This window comes from Paroedura picta, chromosome 8 (assembly GCF_049243985.1).
Source record: "Paroedura picta isolate Pp20150507F chromosome 8, Ppicta_v3.0, whole genome shotgun sequence".
NCBI classification, from domain to species: Eukaryota; Metazoa; Chordata; class Lepidosauria; order Squamata; family Gekkonidae; genus Paroedura; species Paroedura picta.
In genome coordinates, this window is record NC_135376.1 from 8,669,104 (window position 1) to 8,686,599 (window position 17,496).

At 51.1% G+C, this 17,496-nt stretch overlaps 1 long non-coding RNA gene across 6 annotated transcripts in view; it reads right to left on the reverse strand.

Annotated features, from left to right (window-relative positions):
* Nucleotides 1–6,981: 6,981 nt before the first annotated feature.
* The window catches only part of LOC143842954 (uncharacterized), a 461,327-nt gene continuing 450,812 nt past the window's right edge, over nucleotides 6,982–17,496 (reverse strand). For all 6 annotated transcript variants that reach the window (XR_013233404.1, XR_013233401.1, XR_013233402.1 and 3 more), the window contains one exon: nucleotides 6,982–7,758. This is a non-coding gene — a long non-coding RNA (uncharacterized LOC143842954). The remainder of the gene's footprint in view (nucleotides 7,759–17,496) is intronic.

Genomic DNA, 17,496 nt, shown 5'->3' on the forward strand with positions numbered 1-17,496 from the left:
TACACAGCAGAAATGGAGCAGCCTGGCTAAACCAGTTTCACTTCATTCCAGGCTATTTTTTTCCCCCTTCGTCACATGTGATTTCCTAGTTCTAATTTTTTTTAATTGGGAAAAAAAAAACACCTGTTTGGCTTGGGCCGAATCCAACCCAAATTAAGTGCTGGTCTGTCCCAGGGAAATCAGCTGGATTTAAACGTGCTTAACTCTGACTGGGTGATTCCTTTCTTTCTGTCTTTTTTTTCTTTTCCATTTCAAAAGGTTGCAGATATTCCAAAGCTCCCCCTCTAAGTCCAGAAGCTTCTTTGACAAACCTCAGCGTGTTTCGGGTAATTCCAGCAAGAGGACTGCACCGTTGAAGGAAAACAACTATTACGTTGGGAACTCATCGCTTTAAAAAAAATAATTAAAATCCTATCTGATGTTCACACCATACAAGCGGCGGGAATGGAGGCTAAGAACAAATCAAAAAGTTTCCCCGTGCTCCAGCAAGGGATGCGTCCCCTGCTCAAAGTAAGTTCAGAAGGCAGGATCTCAGCCGCCTCGGAGAAAGGTTTACAAATAACAAACAATGAATGAATGCCAACCGGGAGCTCCCCACCCACAGGAATGCTCCCCCACCCCTCCCGGACTCAATTGTTTCTTAATATGCTTTTAATGACCTGCTCTCTTCATACCTACCTCTTTGCTTCCCCAACTGTTTGTACTGTCCCCAATAACACTCAGCGGAGAGCTGTCACTCCTGCCTAAGTCCTGCCGAAGGTTGGATGCGGTGCCGACGTTGGACAGGGTCGAGGGGTCACCATCGATTTTGGAGGCCACCTGGAGAGCCCAGGCCGTGAACTGACTCAAAAAATTTATATCAGAGCCGGAGCGGCCCACCTCCCAGGGCTAGGCCTTGGCGAACACTCGGCCAGCGGGATGGGGCCCGGCCCACCCCCGCTGGAAAAGAGGCCAGAGTTGTTGACCCCGCTAGGTGACCCCTTCAAACTTCTGGAGAATTTTTCTGGCAGTTACCACGGCGACTGGGCACTCCAAGCTTATCCCTCTTACTGAAAGGGGGGAGGGAGGAAATGAAGAAGAAAAATGTTAAAACCTACCTTGCCGAGATGCCCGTCAGGGATCAGATCCGTAAATGTTTTAATTGCGTGCTTTCTCCGTTGCCCGCAGCACCAGTCGGGACAAAACGCCAGTGTCGGGAAGGTGATTGGTGTTTGGAAAAATAAGTTTCCGTCTCCGGCCACGGCCACCCTTTCAAGGAGAAATGGCAGGTGCCCTTTGGGAATTCTCTTCCCTTATTCTGAATTCCTGACTCTCACCATCCTGCAACCCTGAAAGTGTTTTCTCACACAATGAATAATGCACTTTTAATCTACTTGCGGGGCATTTCAGTGATCGTTTGCGAGTGGTTTTTGCCGTGTCGCACCGTGAAAACTAGTTGCAAAGGGTGTTATTCAGCATGTGTGAAAAAGCTAGCAAGGCCTGTCTTGACGGATTGCTTGATGGATTGCTTGGATTTCTCTAACTGCCCTTCTTGGCACAGCAACCTCAGATCAGCTTGCAACAAACAATGGTCAATAAAACAGTTAAATAACAAGATCAGAGTCCAGTAGCACCTTTAAGACCAACAAAGATTCATTCAAGGCGTGAGCTTTCGAGTGCAAGCTCTAACGATCTGCCAGCTGCTGTGGATAGAAGACTTGGATCCCGGCCTGATTGTGCCTCGGGGGCACCAGTATTAATCGCCTGGATGAATTGTTACTTCAATCTGAAAGTACCACCCTTGCATTTTTGTCTGCCTTTTCTCTTATTTATAGATTCAAGTGAGTAGCCGTGTTGGTCTGAAGCAGCGCAACGAAACAAAATCAGTGTCCAGCGGCACCTTTAAGACCAACAAAGATTTATTCAAGGCGTGAGCTTTCGAGTGCAAGCACTCTGTGCTTGCACTCGAAAGCTCGCGCCTTGAATAAATCTTTGTTGGTCTTAAAGGTGCCGCTGGACACTGATTTTATTGTGCTACTTCAGACCAACACGACGACCCATTTGAATCTAGTTTAATAATAGTCAAACCAATGAAAAACTTCAACTCACTGTACTGTAGCTGCCAGGTTTGCCAATTGAGTAGCTCCCTTCTTGGTCTAGGGTGGGAGACAGGTACCGAAGAGGGGCTGATGGAGGGTGTTCTATCAGCCCATCGGCCTCAACCAAACACCTGGCAGAAGAGCTGTTTTGCAGGCCCTTTGGAACTGTGGCAGTTCATGTAGGTCCCGCAGCTCTTCCAGAAGCCCATTCCAGGATGGGGCCAGGAACAAGGAGGCCCTGACCCTGGATAAGGCCATGCACACATCTCTCGGGCCAGGGATCACCAGCCTGTTCACGTTGGCAGAGCAAAGCGCTCTCCAGGTGATAGAATCATAGAATCATAGAGTTGGAAGGGGCCATACAGGCCATCTAGTCCAACCCCCTGCTCAACGCAGGATCAGCCCAAAGCATCCTAAAGCATCCAAGAAAAGTGTGTATCCAACCTTTGCTTGAAGACTGCCAGTGAGGGGGAGCTCACCACCTCCTTAGCCAGCCGATTCCAGTGCTGAACTACTCTGACTGTGAAAAACTTTTTCCTAATATCTAGCCTGTATCGTTGTACTTGAAGTTTAAACCCATTACTGCGTGTCCTCTCCTCTGCAGCCAACAGAAACAGCATCCTGCCCTCCTCCAAGTGACAACCTTTCAAATACTTAAAGAGGGCTATCATGTCCCCTCTCAACCTCCTTTTCTCCAGGCTGAACATTCCCAAGTCCCTCAACCTATCTTCATAGGGCTTGGTCCCCTGGCCCCAGATCATCTTCGTCGCTCTCCTCTGTACCCTTTCAATTTTATCTACGTTCTTCTTGAAGTGAGGCCTCCAGAACTGCACACAGTACTTTAGGTGTGGTCTGACCAGTGCCGTATACATCTTGTCAGGTAGGCGGTCCCTCAGGTTCATCAGGCCCAGGCCACAAATGGCCTTAAAGGTCCATACCAATACCTTGACCCTGATCCAGAATTCAACCGGAAGCCAGTGCAGCTGCCTCAGTGGAGTTTGAATATGGGCCCTCCAAGGGGTTCTAGTGAGGACTGGCACCACTGCATTCTGGACTAGTTTTTCTGGGTCAGGGACAAGGGCAGGCCTGCATGGAGCGAGTGAAAACCCTGTATGTCTCGAGGATGTTTTTTTATCCTGCCTTTCCTCCTCCTGGAGCGCGAGTTGGAGCACATGATTCCCTCTGACCTTTTCATGTTGAGAGAGTAGCCTTGTTCATCGGCTACAGCAGTGGCTCTCAACTTGGGGGTCAGGACCCACTTGGGGGTCGAACGACCCCTTTCACAGGGGTCACGGCAGAGTGAGCAGCTTGGAGGGGAGGGGAGGGGAGGGGAGGGGAGGGGAGGGTGCAACTGTTGCCATTCCTCCTGAAGGCACCTGCCAATTTATACACAATTTATATAGACACAATTTATATACAATCATGAACAATGGATCTTGACGCCATTGGTCAGTTTCGGTTCAATTTCTGTGAAAGAACCCTTGCGTAATTTTATGGTTGGGGGATTAACCTGGATTAAAGGGTTGCCGCATTAGGAAGGTTGAGAACCATTCAGCTACAGTAGAGGAACATACAGTTTGTACATAGTGTGCTCTTGATTTTTCTTCATGTATATGCTGAGTGATTCTTACGATGCGCTCAATGCAAGTTTGGTTCACTGTGTGAACCCAGATATGGGTTTCAAATACAGTGGTCTCTGCACATTCACACAAATATCCTTTTTGTGCCATTTTGCTCACATGTTTTCCCTCTGATTTGGATGTTAGTTATGCCTGTAAATGAGTCTTGAGTCCTCACAAGGAAGAATATGCCGTGACACAATCAGCATGAACCATTTTTACTGCATTTGGTAAGGAAGAAACAAATATACAGTAATCTGGAAGAAACAAATATACTGAATCATTTAAAGGTTTGCAAAAGTTAGATGTTATCATGGTCGGAAAGTATTTAGCCAGATACGGTTCCCTGGTTTTATTTGTAAAGTGAATCTGCACTAGCTCTTTGTGGCAAGCAGGTGCATGCATGTGCATGCAGGTTCTGTGTGGGTTCGCTGAGACGTGAACAGGATGACAGAGACCGGACTAGCACACCACAAGGCATAGTGGGGGTCTTGAGCATGGAGACCCCAGACCCACATTCAGATTGATAAATTACATCAGAGGTGGCCAAACTGTGTCTCTCTTCAGATGCCCATGGACGACAATGAAAGCAATGTCCTCTCTTAACATAGAAAATGTGTGAGTGAGATTTCACACCCTGCTCTCTGGGTAATGAGCCATGCGCTGCGCTAACTACATTGACTCACTGTTGCTGTCTGCTGACTGGTTCACAGAGTGGCCAAATGTCAGATTCCAACTTTTTGTTTTACGCTTTACGCTGCATTCATGCCGCATGGCACCCGTGCCCTCCCCAGAGGGTATTCTTCTTCATCCCTGGTGAAGTCATCCTGTGGCTTGGCGATTCGCATGAGAAGGGTGGTGCCAACTCATTCCCGGGCGATGCTGGAAAACGCTGACTGCCCTTCCCGCAGCCAGGCACTGCTTTGGCAGCGTGACAAAAAAGACTCCGCGGCTGGCAGGACTGTGAACAGAAACTAGGCCTTGTCCTGTTTTAAAAGCCGGGAAGACTAAAAGGGAAGCAAGAAGAAGAAGAAGAAGAAGAAGAAGAAGAAGAAGAAGAAGAAGAAGAAGAAGAAGAAGAAGAAGAAGAAGAAGAGAGTCACTCCCAATCTGAGTAGACAATAGTGACCTTGAGGGACCATGGACATCTGGAGGGCCGCAGTTTGATTACCCCTGTACTAGGAGAACAGTTCACAGAAGGAAATCCCCGGGCACCACATTCTTCCCTGCATATTCTGCCCCTGTGATCTCCACTCTCCCAGTGGCAAAACGCAGTCCCTGGGCCCGCCTCTCCTCCATCCGTGCCTCTTCCCACCTGTTGAATGTTTACTGTCCTCCCACCAACCCGCTACCAGACACCCCCTCCCCCCAAAAATGAACAAGGGCCATGGATGTAAAGCCCTGCCCTTCCATTGTCTGTCCTCCACCTGTTCTTTGTGCTCTTCAACCAAGCAGAATGGCTCCTGGGACATACTGGGTGCTAACGCCCTTGGCAAGGTTGCAAGATCAAGGCAACACAATGAATCAAAAAAAAGAAGAAGAGGAACACGCATGAACATCTGAATGGTTTTAGATTTGTCATTGTTAGCCAACCTCCATACCCTAAGATGAGAACAAAACGTACCTCACACTGGACGCTACTTTCAAAAAGCCATCTCAGGCTACGGATGAAAGTGTTTCATGCCAATGGGCATCACTCCGGATGTCACCCTGGAAACAGAAAGAATTACACCAGGACTGAATGCTACCCGCTTTCCTCATTTCGCAGTTGTGAATGCTTCACCAGGCGGATGGATTGCTTACCCAACCCATCTGCCATGGCCTCTTAAGAATCTGAGATGCACTTTACGTTTTGCTAGACGTAGCACAGCGACTGGCCAGTATCTCAGGGTTGTAGGGGGGCCTCCTCTTGAGAACGCTTGAAGGTTTTACCATAGCATTGTGCCCTCAGAGCAGTTCAAGACAAGTGGGGATGGAGAAGCAGAGATGTTAAAAAAGATTTTAAAAATTGGGGAAGGCACAGATCCAAAGGAATGCAACCTCCCTCTGCTTCCAAGTCCGATGAGATGCGTGGAATCTGTCAGCGAGTTCAGATTGCCAAATTGGCATGTCCATCTCACATTGTCGCAGCTCACATGTCCATCTCAAGCAATTGCTTTAATATGTACCCACATTAAAACTCAGTCCGTGTAAACCACCATGGCTTTAACCTCGCTTTTAGTTGGTTCGCGATGACTGGTGATATGTCATTTGACATGTATGAACCCTGATCCAAACAACTTCCCTTCAAAAGTATCTTAAATGCTCTGAGTCCAAACACAATGATTCCCAAAGTTTGAGGGGGGAAATTTAATCTTCTGATCTTATGGTCCATTCTGGGACCTTGCTGTCTGGTTTAGTTTTCACAGGTAAAAGAAAGTGGTGGGACGGGGAGGGAAGACTGTAGCTCTGCAGATGTCAGACCACACTTGGAGTACTGTGTGCAGTTCTGGAGGCCTCACTTCAAGAAGGACGTCGATAAAATTGAAAGGGTACAGAGGAGAGCGATGAGGATGATCTGGGGCCAAGGGACCAAGCCCTATGAAGATAGGTTGAGGGACTTGGGAATGTTCAGCCTGGAGAAAAGGAGGTTGAGAGGGGACATGATAGCCCTCTTTAAGTATTTGAAAGGTTGTCACTTGGAGGAGGGCAGGATGCTGTTTCTGCTGGCTGCAGAGGAAAGGACACGCAGTAATGGGTTTAAACTTCAAGTACAACGATATAGGATAGATATCAGAAAAACATTTTCACAGTCAGAGTAGTTCAGCAGTGGAATAGGCTGCCTAAGGAGGTGGTGAGCTCCCCCTCACTGGCAGTCTTCAAGCAAAGGTTGGAGACACACTTTTCTTGGATGCTTTAGGATGCTTAGGGCTGATCCTGCGTTGAGCAGGGGGTTGGACTAGATGGCCTGCATGGCCCCTTCCAACTCTATGATTCTATGATTCTATGACACAGTCATTGTCCAACCAGTACTGCCAACTAGTCTTCATGCTGAACAATATTCTCTCAGTTGGCATTTTTGCGCTAAGTGTTTCCATTGGCTGACCATCGTGACATCACCTCCCTTGATTAGCAGCTGTCTGGACGCAAGGAAAGGGCCCGGTCAAGAATCCTTAGCCCTACACAACTCATTTGAGACCACCAGCCATCTGACAAACACGCCTGCCCTGGAGAAGCTGCAGTGATGTCAGGGGCAATATTGGGGTGCCAGTTTTGTCAGGAGGGTCAAGCTGCAACAAGTCAAATAAAATAGCAACTGAAATATTTATTATATAGTGTGCACATATCAAAACCATGAGGGGTCTGACTAGCTGAGGGTTACAATTCACAAGCATTCCTAGTGGATGAGCATGGCCTATGAACCGCATGAAGCCACATGCATTTTGGCTTCTATGGCCTTCCTCAATGCTCAAAAATACAACAGAGTCGACTCTATCTATGGGTTGGTGTTACCCACACCCAGAGCTATGGGAAACTCCATTCCAGGTCAATGTTGTGTGAGTTCAGGCATCGTAGTTTGAGCATGGCAAGATGGCGCATAGGTGCCACAGTTCGGTATTCGTGTGCTTCTTTTTTTTACTTTGTTCTCCCCAGAGTTGCTGCTGTCATTCTCTTCTCCTCCAGTGCATCATCACAACAACCACCCTGTGAGGGAGGGAAGGACGAGAGGGTGCAGCTGGCCCAAGGCAACCAAGCAGGCTTCCGTAGCAGAGTGGGGATTCGAACCTGGGCCTCCTTGCTTGTAGTCTGACGTTCTGACCACAGAAATACAATCTATGAGAGCCAAAGGGATTGCCTTCCCAGTGATAAGAGCAGGGAGTTGGATGCACTGTGTTGCTTGATATATAGACTGACCCATCACCCCTCCCAGCCTGTTCATTTGATAGTCACGATGCCCGCTCTGCCACAACCTACATCTGGGGAAGGAAGGTCGCAAGAAGCCAGTTAGGGAGAAGCCCTTTGAAGAGTTCCCAAGTTCCTAGCTCCAAGGTTCTGGTCTTAGTCCAAATAAGTAGTGGCTCCTGCAAAAAGAAAACAACACGCCCAGTAAAATTTTGGCACCTGTCTCAAGAACACCTGAAGCTGCGTTATATTAAATCAGACCCGTGGGCCAGCCAGGCCACCATGGTCTCCTCAGACTGGCAGCGGCTCTTCAGGGTCGCAGTCTGAGGTCTGCCACATCACCTTCGACCTGGTCCTTTTAGCTGGAGATGCGGGGGATTGAACCGGGGACCTTCTGCACCAACACTGAGCCACAGGCCCTCCCCAGCCGCCCACAGTGGAAAAAGCACCGTAGGAGCCTCATAAGAACTAGAGCCTCATAAGCACCGAAGGAGCCTCATAAGGGCCTCAAACAAGGGATGACCAAAACCCACAGAAGGAACATGGTGCTCAGTGTTCAACTAAAACAATCTAGGGGCCTATTGACATGTCCATGTGTCCTACCATCCATTCGATATTGTTAAGGCCCCAGATATTTTCATGCAGGTTTTTCCTTGCGGGAGTACTGTATCATGGAATATGTGGTCTGTGTTGGATGAAGACCATCTGATCCTATCCATTTCAACGGGCACTGCATCATAGGATGTGTAGTCTACGCTGGTAAAGACAGCCTGAATCTCTCCGTGGTTGTGTCAATGGGCATGGTCCAAACCGTAGCCTCCTTTCTCCCACTAAGAGAGCTAAGGGTATGTTTAATTCTTCCTTGGAAAAAAATCAATGGCATTTTAAAATGCTTTCCTCGGACTGGATCGTGCCCAGTGGGTTTTATTTCCCCCTGTCCCTACTTAGTAGCTCTAGTTTCCAGCAGGCTTCTTTCACATAATCACACGTCACCATCATATGGTCATAAAACCGCATGGTCTTGGCTTAACTATCGATTTTACTTAACAGGGTGGGATTGGCAGAAATGTTAGTAGGGGGAAATGGCACATCTTTTACACTCCCCCATTTAATCAAAGAGGCTTTAAAGTACACGAACCTTTGGTTTTTAGCATCATGGCCTTAATGATCCTTATGGAGATTTATACTAGATACAGAGATAAAGGGGGATATTTATTTCCAGCATTCCTGTGGGACCGTGCAGATTACTAATGTAGAGCTCATTGGCCAACAGTATTTATAGTCAAATATGAATCACTCTGGTTTGTAGCAGTAGAAAAGAGCAGGAGTCCAGTGGCACCTTGCAGGCTACATAAATGTCCTGAAATGTTTTATGTAAGCTTCCCAGAGGCGTAGGGAAGGGCGGTATAAAAATATGAATGGATGGATGGATGGATGGATGGATGGATGGATGGATGGATGGATGGATGGATGGATGGGTGGGTGGGTGGGTGGGTGAGTGAGTGAGTGAGTGAGTGCGTGAGTGAGTGCGTGAGTGCGTGCGTGCGTGAGTGAGTGCGTGAGTGAGTGCGTGAGTGAGTGCGTGAGTGAGTGAGTGAGTGAGTGAGTGAGTGGCAGGGGAGGAGCTCACTACTTCACAGTCTCACAAAAACTCCGACCTTGCCATAAATTTGAGTTTGTTTTTTAGGTGCTCCTGGACTCCTGCTCTTTCGTTGCTTCTGCAGACAGACTAGCCCGGCTACTCGTCTTGATTTAACTTTGGTTTGTGTTTTGTTTGTTTCTCCTAGGGGACAAACCAGCCCCACAACAAAGTTAAACCCATTCTTAGAATTCTCTCTTATTGGCCTTGGTGGAACGGACTGCCAATCCACACCCGAGTTCAGATATTTGGGTTTAAAACCAATTTAATCTCGTGGAAGTGAATAACGTCTCAACTCAAAAAAAATTGGGCACCAGGTAGACTGGAACAGCCATCAGTTTAAATCCAATGTGCAGGCTTGATTCTGTGCATTCAGGAAAATGCCCTAGAACAGGGGTAGTCCACCTGAGGTCCTCCAGATGTTCATGGACTACAATTCCCATGAGCCCCTGCCAGCGTTTGCTGGCAGGGGCTTATGGGAATTGTAGTCCGTGAACATCTGGAGGACCACAGGTTGACTACCCCTGCCCTAGAATACCCCTTCACTGGGGCCTTACTCCTAGCAAGAGTGGGTAGAATCTCAGCTGTAGGTTGATCAAAGATACACCTGCAAGCTCAGTTCATGGCAAATACGTCCGAATGAATAAAGTGGGTTTTTCCTTCCAGACATGCACAAGAAGGCCCTGTTGGATCGCAAACCAGAGTGATGTCAAAACAATCCTTCTCAGTAGCCCTGTACACATTGCCCTGAAGGGACGTATGCCTTGTTGGGATATGTTTGTAAGAATTAGCCAGCGCTTATTCATGTTGCTAATAGAACTGGGGACAAACAGGACTTTCAGTCAGCTGGGTATGTGTCGAACGTAGTACGAAAATAGCTCAACAAAGAAAAGTCAACTGTACATGGTACATAGATTGCACAGGCATTCAGGGCATTCTAGCGCATGTGTGTGTACAATTTGTTCACACAGCTTTGCATTACTGGAATTAAAATGTCCTTCCTTCCCTTCTCTAACTGTGTCGGTTTCGTTCAAACACCGGATTTAACCAAATCACGCCCAAGAATCGTTCCATTCTTTATGCGTGGAAGTATGAATTGGATAAGGAGGAGGAGGACAATATGAAGCAGCACAAGATCAAGATAGCATTTGGCTTTGGAATGAGGAGACAGTCACCTTCAGATACCGGATTTGTGCCAGAGAGAGATTCGAGAAATGTTATTGACTTCATTGATATACACTCACCCTTTATCCTATGGGATAGGTTGGGCTGAGAGGGTATTACTGGCCCAGGGTCACCCTGCATGTTTCCATGGCAGGGGAGGGATTTGAACCTGACTTTCCTGGGTCCAAGCTAGACACTCAAGCCCTGTCTCCTGCTGGGAAGAGGGGTCCAGCACCTGTCAGGAATGTTAACCTCTCCATCCCAAAGCATGTAAGAGCCCAGCTGGATCAGACCAGAGGTCCATCTCAACCAGCATTCTGTCCCACACAGCAGCCAGCCAGTTCCTCTGGAGGACCAACAACAGCACAGAGAGGCCGAGGCCTTCCTAAGAACATCAGAAGAGCCCTGCTGGGTCAGGCCAGTAGCCTGTCTTATCCAGCATCCTGCCTCACACAGTGGCCAACTACTGTCCCCATGACAAAACAAAATCAGAGTCCAGGGGCACCTTTAAGACCAACACAGATTTATTCAAGGTGTGAGCTTTCGAGTGCAAGCACTCTTCCTCCGACTAAGGTAAAATGCTTGCACTCGAAAGCTCACGCCTTGAATAAATCTATGTTGGTGTTTGTTGGACTCTGATTTTGTTTTGTTGTGCTGCTTCGGACCAACACGGCTACCCACTTGGATCTACTGTTCCCATGGACAGCCAACAACAGGGCATAGAGACTGTCTTCCCCTGATTCTGCCTCCTGACACTGGGATTCAGAGCTTTGCTGCCTCTGAATGTGGAGGTTCCTTTTAATCACCAGGGTTAGTAGCCACTACCCTCCATCAATCTGCCCTGCCCCCTCTTAAAGCTGCCTCTGCTTGTGTGGCCCTTACAAAATCCTCTGGCAGCAAATTCCACATTTTTATCACTGATTCTGTAAAGCCTTTCTGGGAAGCCTAGAAATGCAAATAAGCTAACAAGGTACCTCAAAATGAAAGAGGGATGCACCAGGTAGCCCCCCCCCCCCCCGAGGATGCATTGAAGGAGACTAGTGGGTTTTTACCCAAAGTGGCTTGCTATCACCTTCCCTTCTCTCCCTACAACAGACACCCCATGAGGTAGGTGGGGCTGAGGGAGCTCTGACAGAACTGCTCTGTGAAAACAGCTCTGACAGGACTGTGACTAGCCCTAGGTCACCCAGCTCGTGCATGTGGAGCAATGCAGAATCAAGCCCGGCTCCCCGGATTAGAGGCCGGAGTTCTTAACCACTACACACCAAGTTGGCCGTCTGCATAGCAGGGGAGGCTGCAGAAGGCTGAAATTGACTAGCCAAAGTCTTGGGAAAGAGCTGAAATTGACGAGCTGCTGGTGGAAGTCACCGGTTTACAACCTGGAAGGGCCAAACTCTCTTTGGGAATCCCCAAACGACTATTGATTCGGGGGGGGGGATTGATTCCAACGGGGCTGTGCTTCCCCCTTCTCTTCCCCCCCCCCATCCTTTCTTCCCAGGAGGTGAGAAGGCCAACGGATAACAACCCCTCCCCTGCCTCCCCTGCCCGGAGCCGGTCTAATCCGAAAACTCAAGTGCCCGTAAGTAAAACTTCAGGGCGGGGGAAGGGGGAATTATTGGAAGTGACAAATGCAGGGTGACAAATAATCAATGAACGCCCCAGTTCGACGTCCTTCATTGTTTCCTGGCGCTAACAGCAAGTAATGAAACCGCGGCAGGGAGAGGGGGGGGCGACAGAAGGGGGGAGGCCCCCCACTAGGGGACCTTCTGTGGGGGAGACGGGGGCTCCAGCAGGCGGATTAATGCCTCCCCCCCTTTTCAGCAGATCTGGTCTTCTCATCACCCTTAATTAAAATCATTCTCTTCGAAATTGCTTCGGATGGTGCGGGGGGGGGGCTGTTTTTTGACTGGGGGCTTCACTCAGACACCCCCCGACACACATGCACCCGGCGGAAGCAAACTGCTTGGGAAGAACCAATGCAAGTCTTTGCACGAGGTGTGTTTGGAGGGGGGCGGATTTAGGATCTGCCTGGAAGTTCTCCTGCGCAGGCCTTGGGAAAGGGAAAGTCGCGCGGGAGGGGTCTTCTGGCATGGCTCCGAGAACGTCTCTGGGCTTCCTCACAGAATTGGCCTGTACATGGATGCACGTGAAACGGCGAATCCGCCCGGAAGGCTGCGATCCTAAACTCCCTTCCGGGGAAGCAGCAGGGCCATCCTAAACAGAGTGACCCTCTTCTCACTCCACTGAAGTCAACTGTCTGAGGAGGCCATATCTCGCCCCCCCCCCATGCATAGGCCAGGCTATCCCAATCTTGTCAGATCTCGGAAAGGAAGCAGGGTCGGCCCTGGCCCGTGTTAGGATGGGACACCACCAAGTGATCCCGAGGTCCCGATGGCAAACCCCAGGGGGTCGCCAAGTCGGCAGTGACTCGAGGGGAAAGCAAAACCAGAAGCCCACCTTTGTGCAGAATTCCACTGCAAATCCTGTGGAAGTCAAAAGCAGACAGGCTACCGAATGGGATTTATTCTAGCATAAAGTGGGGGCAGATCTCACTTCATCAGCTGCAAAACACCGATGATGAAAATGCTAAACTTTATTTTTGTAGCCTGCTCTGGGGTAGTCAAACTGCGGCCCTCCAGATGTCCATGGACTACAATTCCCATGAGCCCCTGCCAGGGTGGGCAGGCACGCTTCCTCACTAGGGCCCTCCTTACCCTGCCACAGGAAGGACTGAGCTTCAGACGACTCTGCTGGATCCAATCTCTGAAGTGCAGGGAGCCCTGCTGAGTCCTGGGATGGGAGACTTCGTGCATCTTCCATTACACCTGCCAGGCAGGGGCTCATGGGAATTGTAGTCCATGGACATCTGGAGGGCTGCAGTTTGACTACCCTTTGGTCTAAAACAATCAAGCACCCAATAAAAACAATATAAACAGTAAAACATTTTAAAATGTCCAGTAACCCCAACTAATTTGAGTGGGGGGATGGGGGTGGGAAATAGGTTCCAGATCTTTAGAGGGCAAATCTTCCCTCTTTTACTGTGGTGAGGCCAGTCCCTCTTGATGGTCTATCTGGGCCAACCCATAGGCCTGTGGGAAGAGCTCAGCTGTCTTACTGGCCCTCCAGAAGTGTTGGACCTGTTCAAGGCCAGTCTCGCCTCCTTTAGGCCAGAGATTCTAAGCAAGTCTCAGTCAGATGACTTTATGCCCCCCAAAGAGCTCTACGCTCCACCGCCACCAATTGGCTGATGATCACTGGCCCTAAAGAAGCCCGCCTGGCCTCAACCAGGGCCAGAGAATGCTCCGTCCTGGCCCCCAACTGGTGGAATGAGCTCCTGGAGGAGATCAGGGCCCTGATGGTGCTAAAACAGTTCCGTAGTGCCTGCAAAAGGGTGCTCTTCCACAAGGCATTGAGTTGAGACCAGTCACAATCAACAACATCTGCAGGGCCCCTGCCCCCTCCCTATTCCCCTCCCCTCCCCCAAAATCCATTAAGACATTCTATTCCTGGACCTGTTTGTATTATTACTGTTTATTGTTGTATTGTTACCCTGTTATTATCAGTTAGTAATAGGTAATAGTTATAGTTATTTATATGTATGGTTTCTTGTATAGTTCTCAGTTCCATGTAAACTACCCTGAGCCTTCCGGGAGGACAGTATATAAATGTGAATGAATGAATGAATGAATGAATGAATGAATGAATGAATGAATGAATGAATGAATGAATGAATGAATGAATGAATGAATGAATGAATGAACGAACGAACGAACGAATGAATCCTGGCTGGCCTGGGCCAGTCAGCTCAGGGGAGCATGGGAAGTGCCCTGCGTGGTTCTGGTGGTTTTGCTAGGCAGATGGCAAGAGGGAGGCCCAGTAGGGTGATAGACCCAGGAGGAGATTGCCTATGACCCTCCACTTCTGGGTCAGGAAGGAGTTTTCCTCCAGGACAGAATGGCCCAGGGATCCTAGACAGGTTTTGCCTTCCCCTGGGCATAGAGGAGGGGACACTCAGAGTAGGAGAGGGAGTCCTTGTGGATGTCCTGCATTGTGCAGGGGGTGGACTAGATGGCCTTTGAGTCACATTCCAGTTCTTGAATCTCAGTGCCTTGAATCTCAGTGAGAATGATGGACTGGAGGCCCAAGGTCCTACCGGTGGGATTCCTTGCCACACAAATCTTTCCAACCGCGGACTGCCACAGACAGAGCCGGAAGTGGACCTAAGGAAAGGTGCTGGGGAGGGAGCTGGTCGCCCCCTGACTTCAGCCAGGCAGCTGCGCCTTTCTGGCCGGTCGGTGGGCGGGGCCCCAAGGGACCCCAGGACTCCCTGTTCCTCGGGCGCTCCGGATGCCGTTGGGGCTCCTGGCACCCCGGGCCTCTTTCCCTTCGAGGCGGTGGTCGGGGGAGGCGGGGAGGCGGGGGAGGGCCGGCGCTGCCTGGCGCTGGGCCCGTTGGCGCCCGACCCTGGGGTGTCACTGCGAATTAAGTTCAGATCGATCACCTCCGAGAGCCTTCGGGAAGTCCGGGAGCTGCTCCGGGCCAGCCTCCCCGCCCGGGCTGGCGCTCCGAGGCCTTCGGAGGGGGCGCGCGTGACGCGCGGTGGCACATAATCGATGGGGACAACTCAGCTGTCACGGATCCTAACGGGGCTTCCGAGGGGAGCCGTAACGCGATGTGGCATCCCGACGATTGGGAACGGGCCGTCTGGAAGGGAGAATCTGCCCGGGGAGAGAGCGAGAGGCCCCCGTCCCGCCCCTTCCCTTCCAGGGAAGCGTGTTTAGGATCGGGCTCTTTCATCCACCGGGAGCTCAAGCCCCTTCGGAGATTCTGCCCATAAGTTGCTTGCAGGGGAGAAAGGGGGCTCGGAAGCCCGAACTGATGAAGAGGGCAGGCCCCACCCGCTTCTAAGCTGTTCCTTGGACCTTTGGGGTGTCTGGAGTAGGAGTAGGATCCAAGAAAGAAGGGGATCATAGAATCATAGATTCATAGAATAACAGAGTTGGAAGGGAACTCCTGGGTCATCTAGTCCAGGGGTAGTCAACCTGTGGTCCTCCAGATGTTCATGGGCTGGCAGGGGCAGCGCTGGCAGGGGCTCATGGGAACTGTAGTCCATGAACATCTGGAGGACCACAGGTTGACTACCCCTGATCTAGTCCAATCCCACGCTGCCCTGGTCACCTTCCCCTGCTCAGCCTAACCCACCTTGCAAGGTTGTTGTGAAGATAAAATGAAGGTTGGAAGCCGCTTTGGATCCACACTGGAAATGAAGTGTATATGTGTGTGTGTGTGTGGGGGGGGAATCCCGAATTACTGGCTGTTTTGGGGAAGACTGGCAAAGCCCCGCCCTGCCCCGCACCCTGAGTGGGAGGGGGGATGAGCGGCAATATAAGCATAGCTTCTCAGCTGTGCCCGCTCTGCTGAAGGCTGGTGGGGAGGGGAGCTACCTCGGTTGAATACCTGCCTATCAAAGCAGGAGAGGAGTGAAGGGGGTTAGGTCATGAGTGACTTGCCAGGAAATTAAAACCCTTCTCGGATCCCTTCTTTGACAAAACTCAAATACTTTTAAGGTGGGTTTTGTTTCCCGCAAGGGGGTGGGGGGAGCACCTCAAGAAGAAATGGGCGGACCCCCTTAACCGGGGCCGGGAATCCCATCCTCGCCTCTGGAGTCGATTTCACTACAGAAAAAAGTGTCTTCATTTCTTTCTCCTGAGCTTCGGGGATGGGGAGTGATCCGATCCACAAGTGAAGCATCCGGGTTTAGACTCGCGGGCCAGACGCTGAGGGTGGAAAACCAGATCCGGACTGAGGTGGTCTTCGGGACGCCCAGCCCAACGTCCTCAGGGCAAGAAGCCTCGGTGGAGCTCGCAGGATGCGCAGGGGGCGCGCCTTTGGATCCCGCGCAAAGCTTCGCGCAAGAGCCCTGCCGCGGTCGAGGGCGAGGCCAGGCGAGGCCAGGCGAGGCGAGGCTTCGGGCCGGGTGTAAGGTTGCTGCCTCTGAAACCGAGATCCCAGCCGCGGGCAGAACAGGAGCCGCCTTAATTCATAGTTAATGGGCGCTGTTCAGCGGGCACCTGGTGGTTGTTACCTGAATATTTAAAGGCACCCGTGTTCGATGAGAAATTTATGAACCGCAGGCAGGCAAGGGGCCGGGGAACCCGCGCGCCTCATTGGCTGAAGAAGGCAACTGGCCGGGGCTGATTGGCGGATGACCTTCCTGGGAAGGATAACGATTGGTTCATCTCCTTGACTCAGCTGCTGGCCTGATCTCCTCCCTTAGCCGTGGTGGCCCCCGGAAAGAAGGTGGAAGCGGCTGACATTGTTTTCCTCTCCTCCACTTTACCCTCACAACAGCCCTGTGGAGTAGGGTAGGCCGAGCGATTGTGACCGGCCCATGGTCGCCCAGCCAGCTTCCACGGCACCCGTGGGGATCCCACCCCAGTCCCCAAGATGCTGGTCCCGCGGGCTGCACTACACTGGCCAGACGCCTGGAGATTGGCGCCCGCTCTTTTCCGGGGGGACTCGCCAAAATCCGAACCTGCTTGCTCTGGCGCAGAGGCCAACCCCGAGCGCCGAGCGTGCCTCGCGAAGCCCTCCGCTCCGGGACGCGGGACATTCCACACGTGGCGCTGCGAACCAGGCCGGAGTGGGCAAGTGACTCCTCAGGAACCGCTGTGAGCAACGCGTGGCCCACCGCCGGCTTCGAACTGGGAACTGCCCGGGGAGGGGGATGCGCTCAGGGAGGGGCGGGGGCCCGGGGGAGCGCGCTCAAACGCCACTGCGTCTCCAGCCGCCGCCTGGATGCCACTCCCGGTCTCTCTCCCGGGACTGACAGTCCTGCATCGCGCCAACCTTGAAGCTCTGCTCGCGCGCGCGCACGCACCCACACACAATCACACACACACACCGAAAAGGGGAAGAGGCATTCCCTGAGGCCGAGTTTAGGCCCTTCTTTAATGCAGAGTATTCGCCGGAGCTGTAAAAATGACAATGGGGACATGTGTCCCGCCAGAGAGGTGAAATCCCATCCAGGGACTTTTCTCGCAGGCGCTGTCATTTCAAGCAGGGGGGACACAATGGCGGGCCCGGGAGAGACGGGCTCTGATCTCCACCTCGG